The sequence below is a fragment of the Rhincodon typus genome, unplaced genomic scaffold, assembly GCF_021869965.1.
Source record: "Rhincodon typus isolate 14 unplaced genomic scaffold, sRhiTyp1.1 hic_rhity00002668, whole genome shotgun sequence".
Classification (NCBI taxonomy): Eukaryota; Metazoa; Chordata; class Chondrichthyes; order Orectolobiformes; family Rhincodontidae; genus Rhincodon; species Rhincodon typus.
In genome coordinates this window covers 2,966-19,143 of record NW_025968306.1, presented here as the reverse complement: position 1 = coordinate 19,143, position 16,178 = coordinate 2,966, and the positions used below count along the sequence as shown (strand labels likewise).

The following is a 16,178-nucleotide window of genomic DNA, read 5'->3' as shown; positions in this document are numbered from 1 at the left end:
ATCGGCAAAAGGGACATGTGTTCACAAGTTTATTAAAAAAATGCACACTTTCTCAGCTTGCAGATGATAGTAAATGTTGGAGTATGGGCAGTTACCCAGTGTAATGAAGACTAGAACAAATTACAGGAGGACATTAAACTTGCCACATGGACATATGTTGAAATTAATTTACGAATTATAAGTGTGGGGTATCACATCATGGTAAGAAAAACAAGGTGATGACTTTATGGAAAATAGAAGTCTTGAGTAGAGAAGCAAAGGGATCTGTGAGTGCAAACAAATCACTAAAAAATGAGGTGAATTAGTTTAAAGTCATTTAAGAAAAAAAGCACTAAAGTTTATTTCTAAAGGTCCAGAATTGAAAAGAAAATAGATTATACTAAACTTACTTCAAATCTTGGTTAGACCACGCTTGGAGTACTGTGTGAAGTTTCAATAACCACCGTATAAAAAGAAACAGAGGCATTAGAGTAGCTACAAAAATTATTGACAATGATGGTATCAGGTACATCTTTGCATCTCTAATGGGAAACCGATTATAAAAGGTTTCTCTTCAAAAGTCCAACTGAGAGATGACCGAATAAAAATTTTGATAGACCCAGAGTAAGTGTCTTCATATGTAGGGAAGAGCAAAATTAGACCTGTCAATGTCAGATAGTCACCAAGGGATCAAAGAGAGAATTTGGAAGAACTACTTTACGCAGCGAATAGTAGGAAAGTGGAACTCATTACCGTGGGAAATGGCTGAGGCAAATAGTATAGATGAATTTGAGGGAGACTGGAGAATGGAAGAGAAGGTTATGTTTGCAGTTAATGGGATAATTGCATGTGCACTTCATTCTGGTGTGGGCTGAATGGCTTTGCTTCTGGTTATGTATTCCATTGAATTCTGTCCCATGTAGTTTTTTTTCCACTTCATTTTCAGAATTATGTTTGCAATAAGAATGGAAAATTAAAGCAAAACAGGTGTGAGATGCAAACTTGTATGTGAATACTTTCTTGAATCAAAATTATTTCTGATTATTCAAATTAGACAACTTAGTAACCATTGAGCATGACTATTTTGAATTTGAGATGCCCTATTCTGACAAATCCTTAATTTTCTGACCCGTTGCTTTTTATTGACTGTTGCAAATCTGTGTATTTGCTGACCCCAAGTGGTGGAGTGTAGATTTGCACTACTATCTAGATTTTAATCAAGTTTGTGTGGCAGCCTTCAATCATATTACACTTAAAAATGATTGAAATAACTTTTTATGTATTAACTAAACTAGAATTGGTTAAACAGAGCACCTGGAATTGGTTTAAAACTTCCTTATTATTTCTGATTGTTTCAGAGATAGTAGGAACTGCAGATGCTGGAGAATCTGAGATAACAAGGTGTAGAGCTGGATGAGCACAGCAGGCCAAGCAGCATCAGAGGAGTAGGAAGGCTAGGCTTCGCAGTGGTGTTAAAATCCTTCCTGCTCCTCTGATGCTGCTTGGCTTGCTGTGCTCATCCAGATCTTACACCTTGTTATCTCTTATTATTTATGATGTTCTGTTGGGAGTCATTGTCATTTACTTAATGACTGACCCCTTCAGAAAGGAATCAAAAAGTTCTCAGTGCTTGCGAAGCTCTACCGTAATGTGAGTTATTATATTTGGAAAAGGGGTGATGGTTTGAAGGAGAAATAACCTTGAATTTCATATTTTTGTCTTGTAGTGTTGTGTGCGAAAAATCTGGCCAAGAAGGATTTCTTCAGTAAGTATTAAATTTTGTTTTCTATAATTTGAGATTATAAAGAATAGAGGGCCAGTTCCTCAATTCTGACATATTTGGGTCCCATTCCACAACATTTAATTGTATTATGAGAGAATGCTAGCTGGAAATATAAAAGCAGATAGGAAGAATCCCTGTAAATATTTTAAAAAGTAAAGAATTGACCAACTGAGTATTCATTGTAGAGAAAGTGAGACTGGAGAATTAATAATGAAACATAAGAAATGGAAGATTAATTGAACAAGTATTTTGCATCAGTCATCACTATATATGTTACATGCTAGAGCAGCAATAAATCAGAAAGTGGAAACAAGGGGGGATCTCCGGAAATTCATGATCAACAGAGAAGTTGTACTGAGCAAATTGTTGGATCTGCGGGCTGACAAGTGCCTAGTTATGGGCTTCATCATAGACTATGAAAAGAATGACTATTGAGATAGTTGGTTTTAATTTTCCAAAATTATGGGATGGTTCCATTAGACTTTAAGACATCAAATCTACCTCCTTTTCAAAAATGGAAGAAGACCAAAGCAGGAAGCTACAAGTCAATGATCTTAATATCTGTCATCAGGGAAACATTAGAAGCTATTATTGAAGTGAAAGTAGGACACATAGATGAGTTCAAGGTAATTGAGCAGAATCAACATCGTTTTGTGAAAGCACATCATGTTTAACTAATCTCTTGGAGTATTTTGAGGAGGTAATGTTTTCTAGAGAAAGAGGAACTTGTGGATGTATTAGATTTGCAGAACACATGATGATGAGTCATACCAAAAGATATACTGTGGAAAATAAAAGCTTATTATATAGGGACTAGCTTACTGACATGGATAGACGATTGTCTGGCTAACAGGACGCAGAGAGTAGGTGTAATTTTTTTAGGTTGACAAGATGTAACAGGTGTTGGTGCTGGGACCTCAACTGTTTAAATTTATGTAAATAACTTGAATAAAGGAAGAGGAGAAATGGTTGCCAAATTTGCCAAAGCCACAGAATTTGTTGTGAAGAGGTATTAGAAGGCTACAAAATAATATAAATAAGTTTAATGCGTAGGCATAGATGTGGGAAATGGAACACAAAGTGGGAAAACATGAAATTTTCCATTTTGGCAGGAAAGATTTAAAAAACACGTTGTCTACTTGGTGAGAAATTGCAGAGCTCTGAGATGTGAAGTTTCTTCATGCATGAATCCAAAAGGTTAGTATGCAGGTATAGCAAGTATTTAGGAAAGCTAATAGAATGTTATCATTTATCGTGAAGAGAATTGAATACAGAATGCTTCAGTTATATAGGGCATCGGTGAGGCCACACCTGAAGTACTGTATACATTGTCACCTATTTGTCACCTCCTTTAAGCAAGTGCTGGAAGCAGTTCAGAGATGGTTTACCAAACTAATATCTAGAATGAGCGAGTTGTCTTATGAGGAAAGATTGGATAGGCCCGGCTTGTAATCACTGGAGTTAAGAAGTGTACGAGGTGACTTCATTGAAACACAAAAGATGGGAGCAGATGTAGAGAGGATATTTCCTCTTTTGGCAGAATCAAGAATTAGAGGTCACCTATTGAAACAGAGATTCGGAGAATTTTTTTCTCTGAGAATCAGAAGTCTGTGGAACTGTCTTGCTGTAAAAAGCAGTAGAAATAGAGCCCTTGAATATTTTTAAGGCAGTGGTAGATAATTATTAAGTAAGAGAGTGAATGGTTATCGAGGGTAGGCAGGAATGCAAATTTGAGGTTACAATCCAATCAGGTCTTATTGAATGTAGGAGCAGGCTCAGGAGCTGAATGACTTACACCTGCTGTTTGTTAGTTTGTTCATATGCGTGTTCCTAAAACCAGCAATAATTGTACAAAGGGAGTGGTTAGAATTTTTTTTGAAGAAGAAGGGTCCCAACCCGAAACGTCAACTTTCCTGCTCCTCTGATGCTGCCTAGCCTGCTGGGTTCCTCCAGCTCCATACTGTGTTGTCTCTGACTCCAGCATCTGCAGTTCTTGCTATCTCTGGTTAGCGAACTTTGCTGGATTTGGTATTCTCAGCTATTGCTCATAGATTCAAAACAATTGATGTTTGCAAACTTTGCTCCAAAATTGGGATATTTTTCAAGGTCATGTGCAGATCTGCAGGTTTGGTAAGGAGACTTTACCTGTTCTGTTGGAAGAGGCAAGATAATGCAGGATTGACATCATTCAGGCAGAGGAGTTTCCCCTTCTGCAACCAAGTACATGTAAGTCATGGGAGCTGATAAGGAAGATACTTTCTGCCGTGAGGAAATGTGCCAAAGTGAGATTGCCCACAGCTGACAACTTAAGTCTTGCCTATGCTATTAATGGTCCAGGCACCTAATCCAAGCATGGCACAGCACCCACAATGACCATGGACCATAGTAAGCTCTACTAAATTGAGTGACAAAACTTCCATAATTTTGATGCTACAGCCTGAACGTGGCTGACATGGAAAAAGATTTTTATAACACTATGGACTGCTGTATGTTATACTTCAAGTTAAAATGCTATGTTCATGTTGTGCAATCACTCATTCAAAGCAGGTGGACTGAAAGCTGGCCACTGGTAAGCCACTCAGGTTGAACCATATGCTGAAAGCTTACATGGTGTCTGCTTTTAAACGTGAAATTTGTACACAATTACAGCTGGTGAATGCACAATGGCAAGGTCCTTCTTGTAGTCTGACCCAAAATGAGAAGACAGCTCAAGACATCATTAGGGTGGTGACTCTAAAGCACGTGGGCAAGGGAGACCTTGTTGGCTTTTGTGACAGACATGAAAGGCAAGTATTCTTCAATGTTTTACACTTACTTAACTTTCAAATTCATTCGCCTAATGACGTGTCCACAAACAGCATGCTTCTCACTGTAGTGCCTTTACTACTATGTTCAGATCTATTTGTAAATTACATTATCTTCACCATTTGTTTTCTCATTACATAGGCCTCCAAAGATGCTTTGCCTGTCACTGAGACAAGAAGCAAGCCAGTACTTCATATAAGCACCCGCCAAGCATTTTTGACCACACAAGCACCAGCTCAGATACATTCCAAAGGTTAATCAGAAAATTCAAATGAAGAAGAGAAAGTTGATGTGGTACTGGAGGAGCATCGACATGATAATTGACATGAGTTAATGATATATAATGCAGGATCTAGAGATCTGTACCTTACTGAGGCAATATATGTAGGAGACCTTTAATAAAAATACAATATGCAGTTCATAAATTCCATTGAGAATATTGGCAATTCTTGAATAGTACATAAGAAAATTGGTATAAATTCATTTGTTATGTCATTTATAAAAATAAAGTATATTTGTAATCCACCATGCAGCTGATGGTAATTTCACAGTCATCTGCAGAAAATCTCCTGAGGATAGTTGTTTAAAACAAAGATGTAGTTCTTCTTGTTAAAGATGTTACTGTGACTATGAAATCACAAGAAATCATGTATTTTTCATTTTGGGGACTGTAAGGGAATTTGGACTGCTCCAAATGGAATACAAGGAAAGTTTTGCACCTTGAAAATCAAGTGCTGCATATATTGTTGAGCTGTGCAGTAATGTTGCTTTTTGAAGCAGTAGAGGAAGAATTTGAGACTTAGCAGCACATTTTTCCTGAAACAGCTTTCTGATTGGTTGAGCTGCTAAGTGGTAAAAAGCTCTATGTTCCAGGGCAGCAGCAGAAGAAGAGAAAAACATCCAGTCAGAAAGCATCTCTTTCTCCCTCCCTCCCTCCCTCCCTCTCTCTCTCTGTCTCTCTCCATGTGAAAGAAGTACAGAAACCCAAGAGAGCTTAACGTAAATAATGCTAACAATGATAGATCTTGGTCTAAATGATCAACTATTGAATTGAAAAACAACAGTCACCGTACAGGCAACAGCATGTCATTGCTAAAATTGAAAGGAATGTGAGAAAAATAACTCTACACCTTGTAGTGTGGGCTTTTGACCTTTGGAATTTATTTACCTCGTCTTTATTCTTTTTCAACCCATGGTTTAAGTTTAAACCATTTGTCGTTAGCCTATCTTAAACATGATTGAGTGCATGTTCATTTGGGTTTTATTGAAAGAATATAGTTTAAGTGCATAATTGTAGATTAAAAATCCCCTCTTCTTCTCTGCTCATGTTAAAATTAAATGTGTTAGAATAAATTGATTTATCTTTCTGTTACTGTAAATTGCTTTTGTCCTGTCTAGTAGTCTATCAGGCGAATTGATCACTTTGGTGATTTCATTGGGAATTTATATGTTTATACATTTTGTGATGGTTTATGGAACAGTGAAGAATTATTGGTGCACTCTTTCCAATTAAGTTGTGACAAGTTCATAAAATTAAATTTACAGGAGGCTTAATTCTAGGTTGTAAAGGCTCGGGAAATGGTTTGAGAATATACCGCTGTAGGACTTAACAGTTAGGTCCAAAGATCACACGCAGATCTGCTCCAGTGATTAGCAAAGGATAACCTGCAACATGTACAAATCTACAAAAGATGCTTGGTTACCTTTCCAGATGATGCTAGATTTACCACTTTAGCTGTAAACTGACAGGTTACTGATAAAGAACTAGAAATAGTTGTAGGTTAATCTTGAGATGTAGCGCAAAGATGTTAAGTGCAGCAGTGGCGACTTGGAATTTTCCAATGAGGAGGAACAGGCTACCATTACAACTACTCATTCCACTAAAATAATCTTAAGAATAACACTGAATGGGAGTCGTCATACAAGCATTTGTTTAGGAAAAGGTGAAGTATTTCTGTTCTAAATAGAAGTAGAGAAATTAATTTTGGTGGTCTGCATTATGTGTTTTTTTTTGATAAAAGGAGCACATTAATGCTGTCAGCAATGCAGCAAAAACACAGATGATAGAGTTAATCCTGAAAAGGCAGCGTATGTAGTTCATAGTGCCAATATATTCTGAGAACCACATGTCTGTTCATGTTACTTTAATCATTAGTGTCAATTTACAGAGCCCAGGAGTGTTCTCTATTCCTATATTTCTTTTTTCTCTTTCTGCTCAAGTGTAAACTTTCTTCGAGGAGATTAAAGGATAAAAGGACACTCATTCACAATAACATATTTCAGTACAGAAAAAAGAACTGCAGGCACTGGAAATCAGAAACAAAAACAAAAATTGCTGGAAAACCTCAGCAGGTCCGGCAGCATCTTTGGAGAGAAAGCACAGTTAACATGTCGGTCTGGACCTGAAACACTCACTCTGATTTCTCTCCCTGGATGCTGCCGGACTTGCTGAGCTTTTCCAGCAGTTTCAGTTTTTGCGAATATACAGGAATATATTATAAACAATGACTAAAGGTAATTTGGCTGAGTATGCTTTTTTCTGTCTCTCTTCTTTCTTGAATAACAGTTACATTTGCCAGCTTTCAATCTGCTGAGTCGATTCTAAGATCCAGAGAATTTTGAAAATTTATAACCATTGCATCCAGTATCTCTTTTTGAACCATAGGAAGGCCACGAAGTTCTGGGAATTTGTTGACTTTTAGTCCGTCAGGTTTCTCCAATACATTTTTTTTTAACTTTAATTAATTGCCTTAAGTTTCTTCTCTTAATAGCTCTTGACATCGCCACTTCTGATGTGTAACATGTGTCTTTTATTGTGAAGGCAGACACAAAATATTTGGTTAACATCACTGCTGCTTCTTTGTTCCCAATCATAATTTCTCCTGTCTCTATCTCTTGATGGACTAGCATTAGATAATTTTTCGAGCAACCTTTTGCTCATCCTTTGCTAGTTTTTAGAGCAGTCCTAATCCTCAGGCTTAATACTACCCTTTTGTAACTTTTGAAAGACTCTTCTAATCTAATACTAACCTTAACTTCTCTACTAAACCACAGATGGATCTTTCTTGCTAAGTTTGTATAGTTTAATGAAACGTATTTTTGTTGGATGTCACGAGTCATGTCTTTTAATGTTTTTCACTGTCTTTAACAGCATATTTTTTAGTCTGTTTACTCTTAGACAGCTTTTTCTTCATACCTATGTAATTGGCTTTAAGGTTAAGATTCTTGTTCTGGACAGGAGTATATTACTCTGAAACTTAAGATGGAATTCAGTTATTATGATCACCCTTTCTCAAAGAACCTTTTCGTTATGCAGTGACTAGTTACAGCATTTTCATTGCACACTATTAGATTCAGTTCCATAATATATTCTTGCAAAAAAACTGGTAAAAGTATTCTATAAATGCATCTTTAAGACTATCTTTGACCAATTGATTTGCCTAGCCTATAATGTCGCTGTAATGGCATTTAGATCTAAACCATATAATTCTGTTGCGACTTCATCTGTTTGATTACAAATGACTTGCATATTCAGATAAAAAATCTTAAATTTTAGTTTTTTTATTAGTTTTTGCAGAGACTTCATGCTGATGAACAATCGCTGTTAAACTTCTTGTTCCTTCATATCTCATTCTTCTTGTCTTTAGTCAAATTGCTCTATTGCCTTAATATTTCTCTTTCAGATTTCCAGATATTGCTTCACCATCCTGCCCATCTTCACTTTAAAAGCCTGCCTGCAGCTCTCTTAGTTATATAATTCACCTGGATGTTGAGCCCAGCCTGTTTTAAATGCTACCCATCTCAACCAAACAGCACCCTCTTTCCCCAGTACTGATGCCAATTGAATTGAAGCCCCTTCATCCCACATCTGTTTTTGAGCCAAGCTTTTAATTCTCTGATCTACTAGACGTATTTCAATTGGTGTATGAACCAAACAACAAACCAGATGTTATTACTTTTGAGATTGTGTTTTAAACTAATTCTATCTCTTCATTCTCTCTGAACAGACCATTGTCTCTAGTTTAGCCAAAGTTGTTGCTTCCTATGTGGACCGCACCAGTTAGATCTTCCCGCTCCTGTTCCAAGATCGTCTCCAGTCAAAAAGAGAATTCTTTAACTCTGGCATCAGGCAAGAACACAATCTTTGGACCTCTCAGTCACAGCTTGGGAAAAAAATGTCTGTCTCCCTGGCGATAATGCCCTCGATCATGATCATATTGCTTTTCATTACTCCCCCTTGAATATGTTCCTAGACCACAAAGCTATCATCAGTTTGCTCATCAACCCTGTAGTCTTAGTTTTCTTGCACATGAGTACAACAAATCTTGTAAATGATTTTCAAAGTTAACAACCAAGACTCCTCCATTACTAGATGCTGGATCTGCATAATTCACAGTCACTCCTTTCCGACTCTGACCATCCAGGATTAGGTCCTGGATCAAAATTTCAAACAATCTCTTATGCTGCAATGTATGAAGCTCCAATTTAGCAACCCTGAGTTGATGTTGCTCAGCTATAGATGTTTTCTTCAGATTTTGTTGTCCAGGATTGGAATGCTATTTCCAAACTCCCACGTATTGCCGTTGTGACATACCACCTGCCCTTCCCATGTTTATCTAACTTTTAGTTATTGATTTGACTAGTTATTCATTTATTAACTTAGTAAATCCCTGTTATTAATTTAGTAAAGAAATACCAAATTTCAGTCTTCCAGCTTGGAGACAGAGGACCTCTTACCAACCAGTGGAGGTAAACTAAACACAATGAAATCTAACTTCTCTGCACAAATTCCCCAGCTTCAGTCAAACACACTGTTCCCACTGTGTTGTAGTAAGCACTGTATACTTATACAGAAACATTTGACTCACATCTAAATTAGAATGGCTAAATCAACTTCCTGCTACAATAATTAACACTTATTCTGGCAACTTCTTTCTAGCTAATTAACAGCTGTTAACTACCATGAGAAATTTCCATTCATTAGGTATCTTAACTAGCTTGCAGTTTTAAAGTTCTAAATCACATTCCAAGCATCGATCTAGAGAGAAGTCTGATTTATATTAAATTCTTGAATTTAGATCTTGTTTTCCAAAATATTCTGTTCCCTGATCATATTGTGTTTCATACTCAAGTAATTGGTAGAACTTAGTAATCATGCCTCACCAAAATGTAGGCAATAAAGAAAGGTTTTGTTAGATGTAGTTATATCAGGAATCTGAAGACTTGTATTTTAAGATCAAGTGAGTGCCAAACGCAGTTCCCATTGTACCCACTTCTTGAATAAGACTAAAGACGAACAGGGAAACCATGAAATTTTAGTTTGGTTCCAGTGGGTAAGGGCCAAGGCTCTCAAAAGAGTGAAAACCGAAAGAACTGTGGTTGCTGTAAATCAGGAACAAAAACAGAGTTGCTGGAAAAGCTCAGCAGGTCTGGCAGCATCTGTGAAGGAAAAAGCAGAGTTAACGTTTCGGGTCCGGTGACTCTTCCTCAGAAGGGTCTGAAGAGTGAAATGTGTAATGGGACTAACATATATAGGTTTGGCAAGAATTGGAAACTTTCTCTGTGGCCTTTATAAGCTTAGGCATGTTACAGAATAGCGGAGGGGGAAGCTAACTTTGAACTGTTGAACTCAGTGCATCATGAATCCAGGACTTTGTTAATTTACTCAATTCAGCGAAGTATCCTTGCAGTATGTATCACAGAATCATTCTTTGCATATTTTCAATGTACCCACAAAGGATTGTAATGAAGTTTCTGTGCCAATGCTTTGAGCAATATTTGGATCTGTAATTTTAGATTGGAGACTAATAGAAGCTGAAATGTGATCAAAATTATTTATGATTCTGATCCATGAAGACTTTAGAGTTTCACGTATGAGTGTTGGTCAGAATGCAGTTTCCAATTACTTGCAGTGTTGCTAGATTATTAGCAGTTCCTCTGTTATAAATAAGAATAATTCTTTTTTGCTTTGAATAGGATTACCTGACCCTTTTGCCAAAATTATTGTAGATGGCTCCGGACAGTGTCATTCAACAGACACAGTGAAAAATACGCTTGATCCAAAATGGAACCAACACTATGACTTGTGAGTGCAGTTTCTGTTTTTGGAGTTTCTTATAATTCTTGGGCCTTGGGGGCTATAACTATAGTTTAAATTAGTTTTTATTGTATAGTGTAATTATGTTAAAAGCACAGAAATTTCAAAAGGTGCACCAGCGTTTGAATCAGAATTTGAATTATCCTTCATCTACACAAAATGGTAAATTAATTTATGTAGAAATATTTAATACAGAATGTAATGATGGCATTGTCGTATTTGTATTTGGATAGGCACCAACAGAGAGGGACTATTATTGGTAATACGTGGTTGATAGAGTAGGACATAATTTGGGTCACATTTAGTTATTTTCATCTTATTTTCATTTTTAGTTAGGTATTTTCACAATATAGGATACAGTTACTTTGTATGAATAAACTTTCTGATCCAGAAAGATCAGTCTAGACTCCTGCTCCTGCTGTTCCATCTATCTCCATCAGGAAAATGTCAAAAGTCAAGCTTTATGCTCCCTTAACTAACATTAATTTGCCTTGTGCTGTAAGAAAGTGTTGTTCAGGAACAACAGCTCATTTTGTATAGCATCTATACAGTGAAACATCCCTAGGTTCTTGGGACATAAAACCCAAGTATGACACTAGTCCATTTGAGCAGATTAGTTCAGATGACAAAAACCCATCAAAGAGGTTGATTTTAAGGATTGCCTGAAAGCAGGAAAGCAAGGTAGAGAGAGTCAGGAAAGGTGTAAAAAGCTGAATAATACAATGCTAACATCTTTCTGAAATCATGAGACACTGAATTTCACAAACTTATCTCATTGCCTGATTTTTGTGTTCTATCAGCTAGTTAACAAAGTCTTTGTTGTACAGTAATAGAATTGAAAGAATTAACAAATTTAATTCATATTAAATCTAAATTAGGCACCTTGAACATGTGCTGAGTGCATAATTCTAACAATTTGCTTAAATGTTAAGACATATTGACTTAACTTCAGATTTTTGCATACTTATAATTGATAAATGTGTGTGATACTTTGGATATTGCAATTGCAAAATGAAACTTGCAGAAAGAAAGTGTGTTGTTTTTAAGGTCTTACGTCATTGAAGATGATTAACACGCTTAGTGTGGAACAATTAGCTGTGAACCAATGTCTGATCTACATTTTTGCACAAAAATATTTTTGACTAATTTAGTGATCATTAATTTACTATTCTAAAGAACACAGTGATCGTAGATTCACATTCCATCTTCAATGATAACCCAATTCATTTTTAATCATTGATATTTCATCCTAATTGTTGCCGCGGCCAACTTGGAGCCAGCCAGCAATATCATTAAAGTGTTAGCATCTGAGTGTATATGCTGTTGTCATTTGTTTAAAAAAGAAATAGGATCTTGAGGTGCAGTGGTAGTGTCCCTACCTCTGGGTCAGAAGGTCCAGGTTCAAGTTCCACCTCAGGATTCGATAGTAATGGAGGTGTATCATAATACATTCAAGCAAGTCGATATTTAAAAAATACCATTTCTGAAGCTTGCTACCAGAAGACGGGAATGATTTCATGTGGCTTGATTTTTGTCATCATTAGTTGCTTGCATTAAAATGTTTGGTGATGGTTTCAGTTTTGATGAAGGTGCAGCTAGAAGTGTGTAAAAATCTTGCATAAAAGTAGTCACCATCAGTGGGAAAATGGACTGTTTTTGTTTTAGATTCGTTGTGTTTATATGCAACGAAACTGTCTTGGTGTCATAGAATCATTGATGTAGCACAGAAGGTAGCAATTGGCCTTTTGTGTCTGTGCTGTCTCTCTGAAGAATTAATTGATTCTGCTCCCTTGTTCTTTCCCCATAGCCCTGAAAAAGTTTTTTTCCTTGAAGTATTCCCTTTTGAAAATTATCATCAACTCTGCTACCATTGATCTTTCAAGTCATTGTATTCAAAATCATTATAACTCACTGTATGATTTTTCTTTTCCTCATGTCCCCTCTGGCTCTTTTGCCCATTACATTAAAGTTGTATTCTTTGGTTGCTTACCCTTCTGCCACTGGATACCGAGTAAATAAATAGAAACTATCAGAGTCTTTCATGATTTTGAATAGCACTATCAGCTTTCCTCTTGACCTTCTACACTTTAATAAGAACAAACTCAGTTTCTCTAGTCTCTCTACAACTCATCCTTGATCTCTGATACCACTCTAGTCAATTTTCTGTGCACCTTCTCAAAGATATAAGATCCTTTATAAAGTGTGGTTCACAGAAATAATTGCAGTACTCTCAATGAAGCCTAACTGATGTTTTATAAAGTCATTACAACCTTCTTGCTTTTGTACTGTATCCCTCTATTTGTAAAGCCCAGGATCTTGATATTTAACAGCCTTTTTGAACTTGACCTACTACTTTAACACTTTTTTGCACACTTATCCCCTCTAACATTGTGCCATTTAGTCTACATTGCCTAAATCACATTCAAAATTGATTTACCATGTGTCTGTACATTTCACCAGTCTGTTACTGTTCTCCTCGCTGTTTGTTTCCAAATTTATATCATCTGCATACTTTGAAACGATTTTTTGTACGTTCGTCCGGTTTCAAACATCTCAAAAAGGTTGTTTGTGCCCTCACTGACCACTGGGAATTATCTATGCACGCAATCCAAAAGTCTGAAAAGCAACTGTTCATGACTACTCTCTGCTTCTTATCTCTTAGTTTTGTTTTCCAAGGTCAGTGCCTGCTTAATCCCATGAATCAGAAATGCTAGTCTTTAGCCAATTTGATTCTCTGTCTATGTGATATCAAAAATCAGGTCTGTGTACTCGATGCAGCTAAGGATGGGAGCCTTGACATCATCCCCCTCTATGACTGAAGACCTGTGCTCTAGAACAAACCTTAGCCTAGTTATTCCAGTATAGCTGCAACACTGGAAACCTGTCCCAAGTATGTCCTGTCTTCAAAATTCATGTCAGTCCAATCTGGCCAAGTAAGAATGACCTCAAGGTACCAAAGGACTCTTGAAAAATTGAGGACAGTAGAAATTAAATAAATTTCTTCACTGATGAAAATCATAGCTAGCATAAAAGAAGCTGCATGTAGTTGTTGGTAGGTCAGTCATCTCGGTTACAGGACATTGTTGCAAAGTTGCCCTGGTAGTGTCCATGGCCCAACTATTTTCAACTGCTTGATCAATGATCTTTTCTGCATTATTAGGCTAGTATTTGGGATATTCACTAATGATTGCATGGTATTTCATGCTTGCAGTTTCTCATACAGAAGCAGCCGGTGCTCACAAGCAGCAAGACCCAGGCAACATTCAGGTTTGGGATGCTTGGTGACAAGTAATGTTCGCATCACAAAAGTGCAGGACCATTTCCAATGAGAAAGTGTGACCATCTCCCTTAGATGTTTAATGGCATTACCGTCATTAGATTCCCTATTGTCAACATCTTAGGAGTTATTAGAATCATAATATGGATGAACTGTATCAATACAGTGTTACAAGAGGTCAGAGGCTTGGAATTCTGCAGTGTGTAACTCACCTGACCTCCTAAAACCTGTCTACAGCTACGATGCGCAAGTCACAAATGTGTTGGAATGCTTCCTACTTATCTGGAAGAACACAGCTGCAACATGCCTCCAGAATCCCTAAATTATTCAGGACACCATGGCCCACTTGATTGGCATCCCTTCCACTGTTGTAAACACTTAACTTCCTGCACCATTAATGCTCAGTGACAAAGTTGTGTACCATCTACAAAATTCACTTCAGTAACTTTCTAAGGATCCTTTTAACAGCAGCTACAAACCCTGCAGCCTTTACTACATAAAACTGCAAGTGCAGCAGACATATGGGAATACCACCGCCTCCAGGCTCCCACTAGGTCACACACCATTCTGATTTAAAGCTATATTGCTGTTGGTTCTCTAATATTGAGTCAAAATTCTGAAATTCCCTTCCAAGCAGCACTTTTGATGTATCTACATCAGATGGACTGCAGTGATTCAAAGAGGCAGCCCAACAACACCTCCTCATGACCAGTTATGGATGGTCAATAAATGCCGACCTTGCCAGTAATGCTCACATCCAGCGAATGAACAGAAAATAAACTCTCTAGTTCTTCCATTTTACTACAGCTTGTAAACTTGTACTTCTGTTTGCTTCCCAATGTTGGTAGCCCATAGTATACACTCAATGTTGTAACAACTACACAGTTTCTTAAGTCAAAGTAACTGGGATTTTGTCTTTGAATTCTTAAGCACATCATCCCCTTTTACTCCTTGACCAGTCTCTTTGCTCAGACCTGCCACCTTTTTTTCGTTTTATATGTTTTCTGAAAACATTGTAGCCAGGAGTATTGTGTCCATTTCTTCTCTTGTTTAAGCCATGTCTCCATTATTGCCATGATGTCATAGTTCCCCTATAGCTGCTTGTTTTTTCAGCTCACTAACTTACTTACCATGCTCCCTTGCATTTACACATACACACACCAGATTTATTCTAGTATGACTTGAGTTTCCCCAAATGGGTCCATCCTCTTTCTGAAGCTATTCTTTTTCAACTGCTGTCTGTTTCTGTCAGTTCTGCTTTATTCTGGTATTCCTTCTAAGGCCAGTTAGTTTCAGTTATTCCCCAAAGCACTAGTTAAATGTAACAAAATTAATCCGAGAAATGGGAAACACATTAATTGAGCTTTTCAGAATTTTTCAGCATCTTAAGTTGTTTGTGATGATGCTTTTGTTTTCATAATCATAACTTCTTCCTTTACAGGTACATTGGAAAAGCAGATTCAATTACTATAAGCATATGGAATCACAAGAAAATACATAAGAAACAGGGAGCTGGCTTCCTGGGCTGTGTTCGGCTGCTATCAAATGCCATCAGTAGGCTAAAGGACACTGGCTGTATGTAGTCTGTCTCTTGATAACTTTTTTTGGCAGTAGAACTAATGTATAACCAAGGATTAAATAATGAATTATTTGAGTTATAATTTTCAAGCTTTTTCTGGCACTCTGAATAGCTTGGTACAGATGGGATAAATCTCTTTTGATTCTGGATAATATGATGGTTTGGGGATCATTGTTATTGTGGAGCAGAGAATGGAAAAAGGGTGTTTTCATCTCCTTATTAGAAGTGTGTCAGATATTGGAAAGTGGCATTGGACTTTTCTCCTTTGTTTTGTGAAGGTAACTCACTTTGTGTTGGACTTTGTTTGGAAGAGAAGGTTGGTTCTGTTTAAAAACAATCAAAGAACGTACATCAATATAGAACCTTTGATAACTTTAGAATTTTCAAAAAACTCTTCACAGCCGACGAAGTGTTTTTTGTTCTCTGGTCACTTGCAAAATGGGTAAAAGTGGCAGTCAGTTTATTGACAGAAGATCCTGTAAACAGTAGTAAGTTAAGTTAATAATCTGCTGTTTGGTGATTGATGCATAAATAATGGGTAGGAAACGAGGTGAACCCTTTGTTCCTCTATGTGCCATGGGATATTTTACAATCAATTGAAGAGCAAGAGCACCTTTGACTGAACAGTGAACTTTTAACACTGCACTGCAGTGTCCGC

At 37.0% G+C, this 16,178-nt stretch overlaps 1 long non-coding RNA gene across 1 annotated transcript; it reads left to right on the top strand.

The window, feature by feature from the left end:
* The first annotated feature begins 1,703 nt into the window (after positions 1-1,703).
* LOC125481583 lies at positions 1,704-15,510 on the top strand. Its single transcript, XR_007261396.1, has 3 exons — positions 1,704-1,744; positions 10,544-10,652; positions 15,383-15,510. It is a non-coding gene; the product is annotated as an uncharacterized LOC125481583 (long non-coding RNA).
* Positions 15,511-16,178: the final 668 nt, after the last annotated feature.